At 44.2% G+C, this 11,344-nt stretch overlaps 1 long non-coding RNA gene across 1 annotated transcript; it reads left to right on the top strand.

Annotated features, from left to right (window-relative positions):
* The first annotated feature begins 4,465 nt into the window (after nucleotides 1–4,465).
* Nucleotides 4,466–10,125, top strand: LOC109286392 (uncharacterized). Its single transcript, XR_002094398.2, has 4 exons — nucleotides 4,466–4,666; nucleotides 5,389–5,503; nucleotides 6,328–6,437; nucleotides 8,303–10,125. It is a non-coding gene; the product is annotated as an uncharacterized LOC109286392 (long non-coding RNA).
* The last annotated feature ends 1,219 nt before the right edge of the window (nucleotides 10,126–11,344 follow it).

The raw sequence follows: 11,344 nt of genomic DNA, 5'->3' as shown, positions 1-11,344 counted from the left end.
ATGCCTTTAAATCGGCAGGCCCGGATGGGCTCCATCTGAGGGTGCTGAAGGCACTGGCCGACATCATTGCAGAGCCACTGGCAGGAATATTCGAATGCTCGTGGCGCATGGGCCAAGTCCCAGAGGACTGGAAAAGGGCTAACGTGGTCCCCATTTTCAAAAAGGGGAGGAAGGAGGACCCGGGCAACTATAGGCCAGTCAGTCTCACCTCCATCCTTGGTAAAGTCTTTGAAAAAATTATCAAGGCTCACATTTGTGAGAGCCCGGCAGGGCGAATTATGCTGAGGGGAAACCAGCACGGGTTTGTGGTGGGCAGATCGTGCCTGACCAATCTAGTCTCTTTCTATGACCAGGTTACGAAACGCCTGGACACAGGAGGAGGGGTGGATGTCGTATACTTAGACTTCAGGAAGGCCTTCGATACGGTATCCCACCCCATACTGGTGAACAAGCTAAGAGGCTGTGATGTGGATGACTGCACAGTCTGGTGGGTGGTGAATTGGCTAGAGGGTCTCACCCAAAGAGTCGTGGTGGATGGGTCAGTCTCGACCTGGAAGGGTGTGGGCAGTGGGGTCCCGCAGGGCTCGGTCCTTGGACCGATACTCTTTAATGTCTTCATCAGCGACTTGGACGAGGGAGTCAAATGTACTCTGTCCAAGTTTGCAGATGACACAAAGCTATGGGAAGAAGTGGACATGCCGGAGGGCAGGGAACAGCTGCAGGCAGACCTGGATAGGTTGGACAAGTGGGCAGAAAACAACAGGATGCAGTTCAACAAGGAGAAATGCAAAGTGCTGCACCTAGGGAGGAAAAATGTCCAGCACACCTACAGCCTAGGGAATGACCTGCTGGGTGGCACAGAGGTGGAGAGGGATCTTGGAGTCCTAGTGGACTCCAAGATGAACATGAGCCGGCAGTGTGACGAAGCCATCAGAAAAGCCAATGGCACTTTATCGTGCATCAGCAGATGCATGACGAATAGGTCCAGGGAGGTGATACTTCCCCTCTATAGGGCGCTGGTCAGACCGCAGTTGGAGTACTGCATGCAATTCTGGGCGCCACACTTCAAGAAGGATGCGGATAACCTGGAGAGGGTCCAGAGAAGGGCAACTCGTATGGTCAAGGGCCTGCAGACCAAGTCCTACGAGGAGAGACTAGAGAAACTGGACCTTTTCAGCCTCCGCAAGAGAAGGTTGAGAGGCAACCTTGTGGCTGCCTTTAAGTTCATCACAGGGGCACAGAAGGGAATTGGTGAGTATTTATTCACCAAGGCGCCCCCGGGGTTACAAGAAACAATGGCCACAAGCTAGCAGAGAGCAGATTTAGATTGGACATTAGGAAGAACTTCTTCACAGTTCGAGTGGCCAAGGTCTGGAACGGGCTCCCAAGGGAGGTGGTGCTCTCCCCTACCCTGGGGGTCTTCAAGAGGAGGTTAGACGAGTATCTAGCTGGGGTCATCTAGACCCAGCACTCTTTCCTGCTTATGCAGGGGGTCGGACTCGATGATCTATTGAGGTCCCTTCCGACCCTAACATCTATGAATCTATGACCTTAGGCACTATTTATGCCTAATACTACTTGGTATCTCTGTAATTTTCAAAGCACCTTTTGCTTTGGTTTCTATATATAGAATCATAGGGGGGAAAAGGCCAAAAGGGACCTCATGAGATCATCTAGTCCAGTGCCCTACTCAAAGCAGTATCATCCTGAACTAAACCATCATAGCCAAATATCTGTCTAACCTGCTCTTGAAAATTTGTAGGGATGGAGATTCCCTGACCTCTCTAGGGAGCCTGTTCCAATGCTTGACCATCCTCAGAATCAGAAAGTTCCTCCTTGTTTCCAACCTAAATTTCCTTGTCTGCAACTTGAGGCCATTTATCCTAGTCCTGTCTTCTACAGCCACAGAGACAAACCCATCTCCAGTTTCTTTTTTAATCTCATCCAGGTATTTGAAGACTGTTAAGAAATCCCTCCTCGGTCTTCTATCCTCCAGATTAAATAACCCGAGTTCTTTCAGGCTTTCTTCTTAAGTCATCATTCCCAGGCTTCTAATAATTTTTGTCACTCTCTGCTAGACTCTTTCCAATCTATCCACATCTTTCTTGAAGCATTAGACCCAAAACTATACATAGTACTCCAGGTAAGGCCTCACCAGTGCTGAATAGGACAGAAAAAAATCGCCTCCTTTGATTTGCAAGAGACTTTCCTATTAATACAACTGTAAGTAGGTGTTCAGCCTTCAGGGGGATGAAGCTACAGCTGTTGGTAGGCAGCAGGTAACAGTTTGCCTGGCTGGAAGGAAGCTGCAACTGATGTTCGTAAATGAGGGTTGAGCCACTGAGGGGATTAAGAGCTTCAGGAGCAGAGGGCAAGGGAAGATAAGAGGAGGCTGTGGTGTGATGGACTATACTAGTCTCCCTCTCAGGGTTTGCAGGAAAGCGGCAGGTTTTGATTTTGTTTCTTTCAGTTGTTTGCACAATTACTTGTTTAGTGGTTTGTTTTGTTTGCTGTGGGGACAAGGTTGCCCTATGCAAATAAACTAGTTGGAAACCCTGAACCCATAGCTAACTGGCTTTGATAAAGAAGCTGGATGAGTGACACACTTAACAACTGAAGGTGCTGTTGACTTTTATTTTTTTGCACCAAGGGTGCACAGTTAGTTCATATTCAGCTTAGGGCCCTCTGTAAGCCCCAGGCTCTTCCTGCAGTACTGCAGCCTAGTCAATATATATGTGTATAAAAACATCAGTATTATAACCCACACTTTGAATAGTCTTTACAATAGAATCTGCCTTGCTTTAAGCAGCTCTCCCAACTGTACTATTATACTAAGGTGATTGAAACAGGTTTGTAGTTCACCTAAGAATTTCCCAGTGAATAGCCATCAAAACATATGCCAACGCATAATCTAGTTGTTAAGAAAATATTAGCATTGAAATCCACACTGTGGAGGTGCTGTTTTAGTAAGCAGTCATCAAGAATTGGAATTAAAATCCAAGCTGAATTTTAATAAAAAAATGGGTCACAAAGTTCTGTCATGTACATAATACTTTCCTGTCTTGAGCCCTTTTAATGAAAATAAGATGAAATGGAAGAATAATACTCCTAATGTACTCCTAATAATTTATACTGTCAACGTGTGGTACCAGAACTCAGCTGGGCCTACTGTTATCATCAGAAAGGCCTTATCACCTATAGTGTTCATGTATAAATTATACTCCCTTGCAAGCCTCATAAATCCTAATTAGTTTCAATTCTGAAGCCTTAGAGGCTGCATTCAAGGGGAGCATGGTATCTCATTTTGCAGCAGGATCTCTCAAGAAGCAAAGCATAGCAGTAGAAGAATAATCTGATACAAGGTTAATAACCTAAGGGTATCATGTTCAAACCTGACATCTTTCATCAGAAAATTGCCAGTCTTCCCGTTTGGTTGCTCATAAAAGAGAAGATAGAAGAAGCAATAGAGATAAAAGGGAAACATTTACAGAGAGGAACGTGGGATTTTAGCAATGCAATTCTTACTAACCTCATTTTAAACATATCCATGGCTGGCTTACATAAACGTTAGCATTTTATCTCACTGTGATTTACAGTATAAACCCTTGGAAGCCTGAATCTGAATTGTTTCCTTAGTCATTAATCCCTCCACCTCACAGTGGTTTGCTACTGGAAGCTTGCTGAAGCATACTGTATTACTTACTTACAGCAGTTTGAAGAGCCAATCTAGTTTTTAAAGGCTGCCATCTTGTGCCCCAGCAAAAAGTCCAGACCCTCAACCCAGAGCCAGCCTTAGGGGTATGCAACATGGGTGATCACCCAAGGTACTATGGTCACGGGGGTACCACACACACACAGATGTATGAGCAGCCCACAGTCACAGCAGCACTCTCCCCTCACCCCAGGCAGGAGGAGCAGTGCCCAGCCCAGCCCTCCCCACCACTTCCAGCTGCTGCTCTGGAGAACCTGGGCCAGGCAGTGTGGGTGGCAGGCAACACCATACTGCTCCACCTCCCTGCTGGACTGTGCCCCATGCCCCTGACTGCCTGCCTCTACCTGCAGCAGCACTGCTGACTTGGGGGGTGGGAGGAGGCACCAAAATACAAGTTCACCCAAGGCACCATTTTCCCTAAGGCCAGCTCTGCCTCAACCCAACTGTAAATGTTTTACATTCAGAAACAATGGTCCCATTTTCTTTTACCTTTGCTCTGGGTCTGTCCTTTGCATTCCCAGCCCTTGTAATTGGTAATCAATTTGTCATTGAGTTACCCTCTGTAAATACTCATGGCCTATCCCCTCTTCTGCACACAGTGCACATGCATACTCACTTCCATTCCAGGAATTTGCTTTTATTCTGCTATTTCAGAAACCTGTGAAATATTAACCTTGGCCCCACATTATTCCCAGGCTGGTTCTTACCAAATAATCACTATGCATCACTATGACTCTCTTTGTACCTCCAAGATGCATCTGAGCACCAAGGAGTCAGCTGAATAACTCTGCATCTACATAGGCAGTGTCCTAAAACAGGGGTCTCGGAGAGATGTGGGCTGGATTTGTGCTGAGGAGCAGTTTCCCCTATCCTGTGGGATTCCTTCAGGCACTGGGAATTTGGGATTATAGTGAACAGCAGCAGGAATTGAGGGTGCATATTGGCAACAGTGGAGTAAGCAATGGCTGCATTAATCCTACATTAACAACCACTGCTTGCCCTCCCCTATTTCCACCAGGTTTAGATCTAGCCTATGATAAGCCCCATGATCCAGATCCACCCCAAAAGGTCCAGATGAGTTGGACACCCCTGCTTTAACCCTAGCTAGTATGTCACATCTGTCCATATTGAGTTAAACACTTTGGAACTGTTACCTTATCTTAAAGATCTCTAAAACACCATAGGTATCACCATAGGTTGTCCAATTTCTGATCCACTGGGAGCTAACATTTTCATTCACATCTTTCTTGCTGGCTACATTTTTTTTGTGAGCAGACAAAATGGAAAGAATACATTCTTAATGCAAAAAGTATATATTTTGTTTTAAAACAAAACTGAACGCTACTATTACCAATTTTACAGTAATAAAACTCCCACGATATGTAATAAATCCCCTTTTCATTTTCTATTTTATTATTTATTTTTCATGATATAGAAACTCATTTATGGACCATGATTTAACCATTTGTGGCCACATGCAGCCTGTGGGCCACCATTTGGGCAGCCCTGATATATGTCGAATGCTGCTCTTATTGGTAACACACTGAGCTATTAAAACTCAACGTTTTCCACAAAACTGGTGCTTTTGACAAAAAAAAGTAGTCTTGTTGAAAATAAAGATTCTGAATGTTTGACTGTTTTGCCTTCATTCATTTTGTGCCTTCCTCTCTTTACAGGGCAAGGGGTGAGGGCAGGAAGTAACAGAGAAGGTGAGAAAACTCACCAAACTTCCACCACAGCTCTTGATCTATATTTTTGGTCTCTGCTGCTCTCACATGGACTTCTGATATGGTAAGTAAGAATACAAGGGAGGGAAACTCCAACTCACACTTTGTTAAAAACTCCCCTCTGCCCTGCAGCTAGAAAATGTGGATGCAAATCCTTCCCTCTCTCTGGGCCTTGTTAGACGTTATACTGTGAACTGCTCAAATGTTGATAGGTATTAGCACCAGGTCCAAGTTTAAGCAGTCAAACAGTCAGGCCAACACAGGCCTGGAGGATTGAAAGGCCTCGCCCCCCCCGACCTCTTATCCCCCCCGCCTCTTATTCTGGGCTCCCTCCTTCCCCCCATCCCCAGGGTTTTTCTCCCTTCCTGCCACTTACTTAAGGCTACCTGTGCTGTCTATCCCAGGGGAGCAGGTAGGGAAGGGTCAACCTGCCCACTCAGCCCCTCCCCCCCCCCCACTACCACTGCTATTTCCTTGCTGCTCTTCTCCAGACTGAGCCCAACCCTGAGACAGCAGCTGGGTAGGCAAGGTATTCCTTCCCTGCCTGCTCCCCTGGGACAGACAGCATGAGCAGTCACAAGTAAGGTGACGGGAAGGAGGGCAGGAGGCAGTGAGTGGGGATCTGGGGTGCTGAGGAGGGCTGGTAGGCAGCAGTGGTCCTGATCCAGGCCAGCAAGAAGGGGGGGCAGGTGTGGTGTTCACAGAAAAATGCACCCTACTGGGGTTTGGGGTTACTGTGGTGGGACTGTTCGGTGTTAGAGTAGCCCCTAGAACAGGGGCGGGCAATTATTTTGCGCGGAGGGCCACTTACTGAGTTTTGGCAAGCCATTGAGGGCCATATGACAGGCAGCCAGGGGCAGATAAATATTAATTTTCTAAATTTTTTAGGGGCCCCGCAGGCTGGATAAAATGGCCTGGTGGGCCATATTTGGCCCACGGGCCACATCTTGCCCACCCCTGCCCTAGAAAGTGCTACCAGGACCAAACTCCAGAGAAGGGTAAGTCTGGGTGCCCTAAAACCCCAACCCCCCTGCCTTGTGGATTACCCCTTGGTAGGGAAAGGTTAGGGGAGCTGACCCCAAAATAAAAGTAAGGACAGGGCCAAATGGTTAACTAGAGTGGACAGCTACACCAGGTTCCCTCTGGAAACTTCTCTGTGGTGGATCAGGCTGCTTATCAAATATGCTCATTTCTCCGAGTGTGAAGGCAGAAGGCAAGAGCTGTGTGGACAGTGTAGGGTCTCAGTTCAGGTGCAGCAGGACCTGATGACCATTCACTGCATCCAGATGTCTCGACACTGTTGTGTCACTAGATTCAGACAGACCTGGACAAGAGAGTGCGGATGACTCTGCACAACTTTTCCTTGCTTAAATCCAACTCATGTGCAAGTCAGGACATCATCTATATCCCATGCATAGACACAGTCAAGTCCCATGGCAATGGGCAAATAGCAAAGCAGCAGGTGTTGATACACTGGGAACTGTAGCTGCAAACATGCTCACAGGTGGCTCAGGGCATAGGTTTGCTTTTCATTGGACCAAAGCAGCCCCCTGGGTGACTAAGCAGCCCTTTTTAGGATCACACAGCTCACCTCCATAGCATAAGGAAGGGGCTAGAAAAGATGCCCTAAACATTGTTTGCTTCACCTTAACTCTTGTCAGCATACTGAAGCTGACAGGGATCCCACTACAGTGGTTGAAAATCACACAGGAAAACAAAAAAGACAAAAGTGACACCACTCACCATCAGTGCTTGAACTGTGCGCATGCTATTGAACTGTACAACAGCAGATAGACCAGAGAAGAACAGCCCTAGTTGGTAGAGAATTGGCCAGATTCAACATTCAGATAGCAGCCCTGAGTGAAATGTACTTAGCTGAAGAAGGACAGCTCACTGAAAAAGGAGCCAGCTACACCTTCTTCTGGAGTGGCAATAGTAAAGAAGAGCCAAAAGTGAAGCTGCACCACTTTTACATTGGCTGTCTGAGAAAACTGAGGATAAGATGGCAAGACAAGGTCCCAGACACTGAGACAGGCAGACATTCCAAGTATCTACACTCTGTTGATGAAATCACAAATGAGATGGGTAAGCCATGTCACCAGGATGTCAGATGAGTGCCAAAGAAAATCTTCTAGGGTGAGCTGAAGGAGGGAACGTACTCTCAGAGAGGCCAAAAGACACATTTTAAGGACTCCCTCAAGTTATGCTTGAAACATTTCAACACTGACCCAAAGTCTTGGGAAGATCTTGCTCATGACTGTTCAATCTGGCAAAGCTTCATCCATACTGGAGCTACAGTCTATGAGTGGAGGAGAACTATTGAGGCAGAGCAGAAGCTCAAACAGCATAAATCTTGCAACAGCAGCACGTCTACTGTTGAACAACCAACCCAAAGAGGCATCTTTCTCAGTGTGCCACAGGCAGTTCGAAGCACAAATTGGCCTGGTCAGCCGCTCACGTGCTCACAGGAACCAAACCAACCAGTGATGTTATAGTCATCTTTGAATTTGAAGGACAAACAACAACAACAGCCTAAAGTGGGTAAAACAGCTGGGTAACACAGAGCAGAGAGAAACCTAGGCTAGACTGGCATAACTTTAAGCTGCCTAAACAGTGCTTAAAACTAGATTTAGGTGTTAATATGTGGACAATCCAGGGGTTAAGAGCTCCAGAAGTTGCCAAAAATTAATGTGTAACAAGGCCCACTCACGTTCACATGGTTCCAAGACATTTTTTTATTAAATAAACCCACCAATAATTTTTTTTTAAATAAAAATCATTTTTGAATGAAAACATATCTTTAGCCAACTCTAATACCAGATGTTCATAGGATGACCATTTCATAAAACTGCTTTCTCCACAGGTCCAAGCCTGGGAAGCAGCACCCAACTTGAGTTACTGGATAATGTGCCAGCATTGTCATCTGGGTTGTACTGCTGGGAAAGAATCTTCCACTATGACGAAGACAACAGAGAAATATCTCCTGTGGAGTAGCTCTACTGCAGCTGAACGTGCTGTAGTATAGACTGTGCAGGTGTCCCTTCTCTGCTTATTCACGAAGCCTTCATTCCTGTCTCAACAACTCCCTTTCTGACTTTAACCTTCCCTCAGGCCCCATGGAGCAGATGGCTGTTCCACAGGGGGATGTGTGGCTTCCCTGAATTCTGTCCTTATTTCTGTAATAAAAACAGCACCTGTTCTACTGCATCAGGACCTCTACATCTGTGGAAGGAGCTGAATTTGTCTTTAGGTACCAGCCTAATTATGATAGCTCTGAGAGTTTTCAATATGCAGTGAAAATTATTTAAAATGGAAGGGCCTGATTGCATTAGGGGCTGAACAAACATAACTCCAACTCTCCAACTAGAGTTACTAGGGGTGGTGGGTACTCAGCACTTCAGAACAACATCCTCAGGATTTTTATGCTCCATGTTAATCTCAGAGAGTTCCATGTTATGCAATGCAGAGATAAGGTTACTACTAAGGTATAAGGTATATACTAATCACAGGTTAATATAGCTAGACTGCGTGAAGTAAGAACCTGTGTGGCCTGAGACTAGACCATCGCCATTTTTCCCCTTGCTTCCAGCACACTGACATCTGTCACCTCTCAGGCAAAAGAGAGGCATATGTTCCCCTTAACCAGTGCCAGCAAACAGAGTGATAATTATTAGATTTTTCTCTATCTGAACATAGAACTTTTTAAAAGTAAATTCCTGGGGCACTGAAGGAAAACCTGATGATTCAGTTCTATTCTGCCTCAAAAACTAGCTCCAAGCTTGCATTTCTACAAAACTGCTTGGAAAAGTATATATATCTCTAATGTTTTTTCTCTGGTTGAAATACAAAAAATACAGGAGAGGAATAGAACTGAACAAAATCTTCACTATAAAAAGGCATTTTTATAATACATTTTTAAAATGAAAATTGTGTTTAAATATTTCACAAAAGGAAGATACATTAGAACTGGGGTGTTTTCTGAAGCTGGCTACATAGCCATTTGATTACATCTGGTTCCCTGGCTGGCTGAGCATCTTAGTTGGTGCAAAGGGTTAATAGACCTCAGTGCTACTTCTGGAATATCAGACTGAACACATAAATGGTTATTTCCAACCAGACTTGACCTGCTGTGCACCTACTTGTGTGTTTATCTTATGCCCTGTAAATACACATTTCAAAAGCACTGGTCAATCCCTTTCTACCCTCACTGCTCTGCATAAAATTGCCAAAGCAGGTAATTGTGTAAAATTATTAATCCACAGAAAATGTATTTTATATTCATCTAGAAGTTAATTTAATAGACTAAGTTGTGAATTGTTTGCATCTCTGCCATTCCAAAATTACAAAAATCTGATGCAAAATGTGCTACTTTTTACAAGCTAATTTTACCTGCCTTTATAGTTCAGCAACTTTTTAAATTCAGTCCCAAATAGTCAACTTCTTGTAGTTCAGTTTGACCTTTCAAGCCTTCACTCTTCGTGCTTTAATATGAATTTTCACTTTCAAAACAACAGCAATGTTCTTGAAAGTTTAAGACAGCTAAAGGTACTTTTTTCCCCTCTGAAGTGAATCTTAAATGGTAGCTGAAGTTCAACCAATCAGATGTCACAGATCCCACATCACCATATTATATGAGACCTGTTGGAATCCCAAAACAGTAAAGTGTCTGCATTCACTGTGAAAGATGTCCTGTCTTTCTGTCCCTTTCCTGAGAAAATACTATATTCAAAATTCTGTTGACATGCTTTTTGTATGAAGGGCATTATTCAAATCAAGCACATAAAGATGTTTTGACTCATACAATATTTTGCCATTTTCTTCCCATTCCATAACAAAAATAACCTATTTCTTTGTGGAAAATGTAATTTGAGTCAGACATATGCATAATTTCATAATTTTCTTGTGTCTTCTAAGTAATATAGGATACTATTGGATAATAAGTAATATTACTGCTAGGAATATAATATTCTATACTCCACAGTATATATATGTGCTCATAATGTGGTTAACATCTGCAGGTTTTAAGTTCTTTGTGATAGCCAGGGATCCTGGTTTTCTCTGATTAAAAAATGCCCAATTTTCAGATTTATATAGATATAGATATATCTCTATATAAATATATATATAACCTGGGTGCACCCAAGTATGTGCTCACCTCTCCAAATAGAAGGGATGGGTGGTCAGGCAGGAGTGCTGTGAGGGATATGCAATTTCCTCTGTTCTCTATAGAGTCAGGCCAGGACAAAAATAGTTTAACTATATGCAGTTTATAATATACAGGTAGTTTAACTATATACAGTTCAACTATTAATATACATACACACACACACACACACATACACCCCCCAAAATGATATTAATAACTATATACAGTATATACTTTACATATACAGCTATATTCTATAATTGGAGACTAGGAAATTATACCACCACTAATGGCCTCATCCAGCACAGGTAAGTAACTGATCTGAAACAGGTAAGCACAGGTAAGTCCAAATAACCAACAAGTAAATTAGGTGAACAGCAAATAAATACTGGCAAATCACCAGGGGTGGGGGGAGATCAATAAGACAGGTAAATATACATACAATATGCAACAGTTAAACTAGCTCCCAGGGTCTCACACACCGCACTGCACTGACTGGGGTTGAAGCCACCCACCACTCCAGTCCAGTGAGAGGTGTCTTCAGGAGCTCTTCAGAGCAACAACATCTGCCCTCTGGGCTGCTCTTCTCCAGGTCTTCTTAGCTCTGCTCTCTTCTCCATCCCTCAATGCGTATGACCACGTGTCAGGTACACTGTTCTTTTATCCCCTCCAGAGGCTCCGCCCCCAGGGATAGATAGATAGATAGATAGATAGATAGATAGATAGATAGATAGATAGATAGATAGATCGATCGATCGA

The sequence above is a fragment of the Alligator mississippiensis genome, chromosome 1 (genome assembly GCF_030867095.1).
Source record: "Alligator mississippiensis isolate rAllMis1 chromosome 1, rAllMis1, whole genome shotgun sequence".
NCBI classification, from domain to species: domain Eukaryota; kingdom Metazoa; phylum Chordata; order Crocodylia; family Alligatoridae; genus Alligator; species Alligator mississippiensis.
This window is presented reverse-complemented; position numbering and strand designations above follow the sequence as displayed.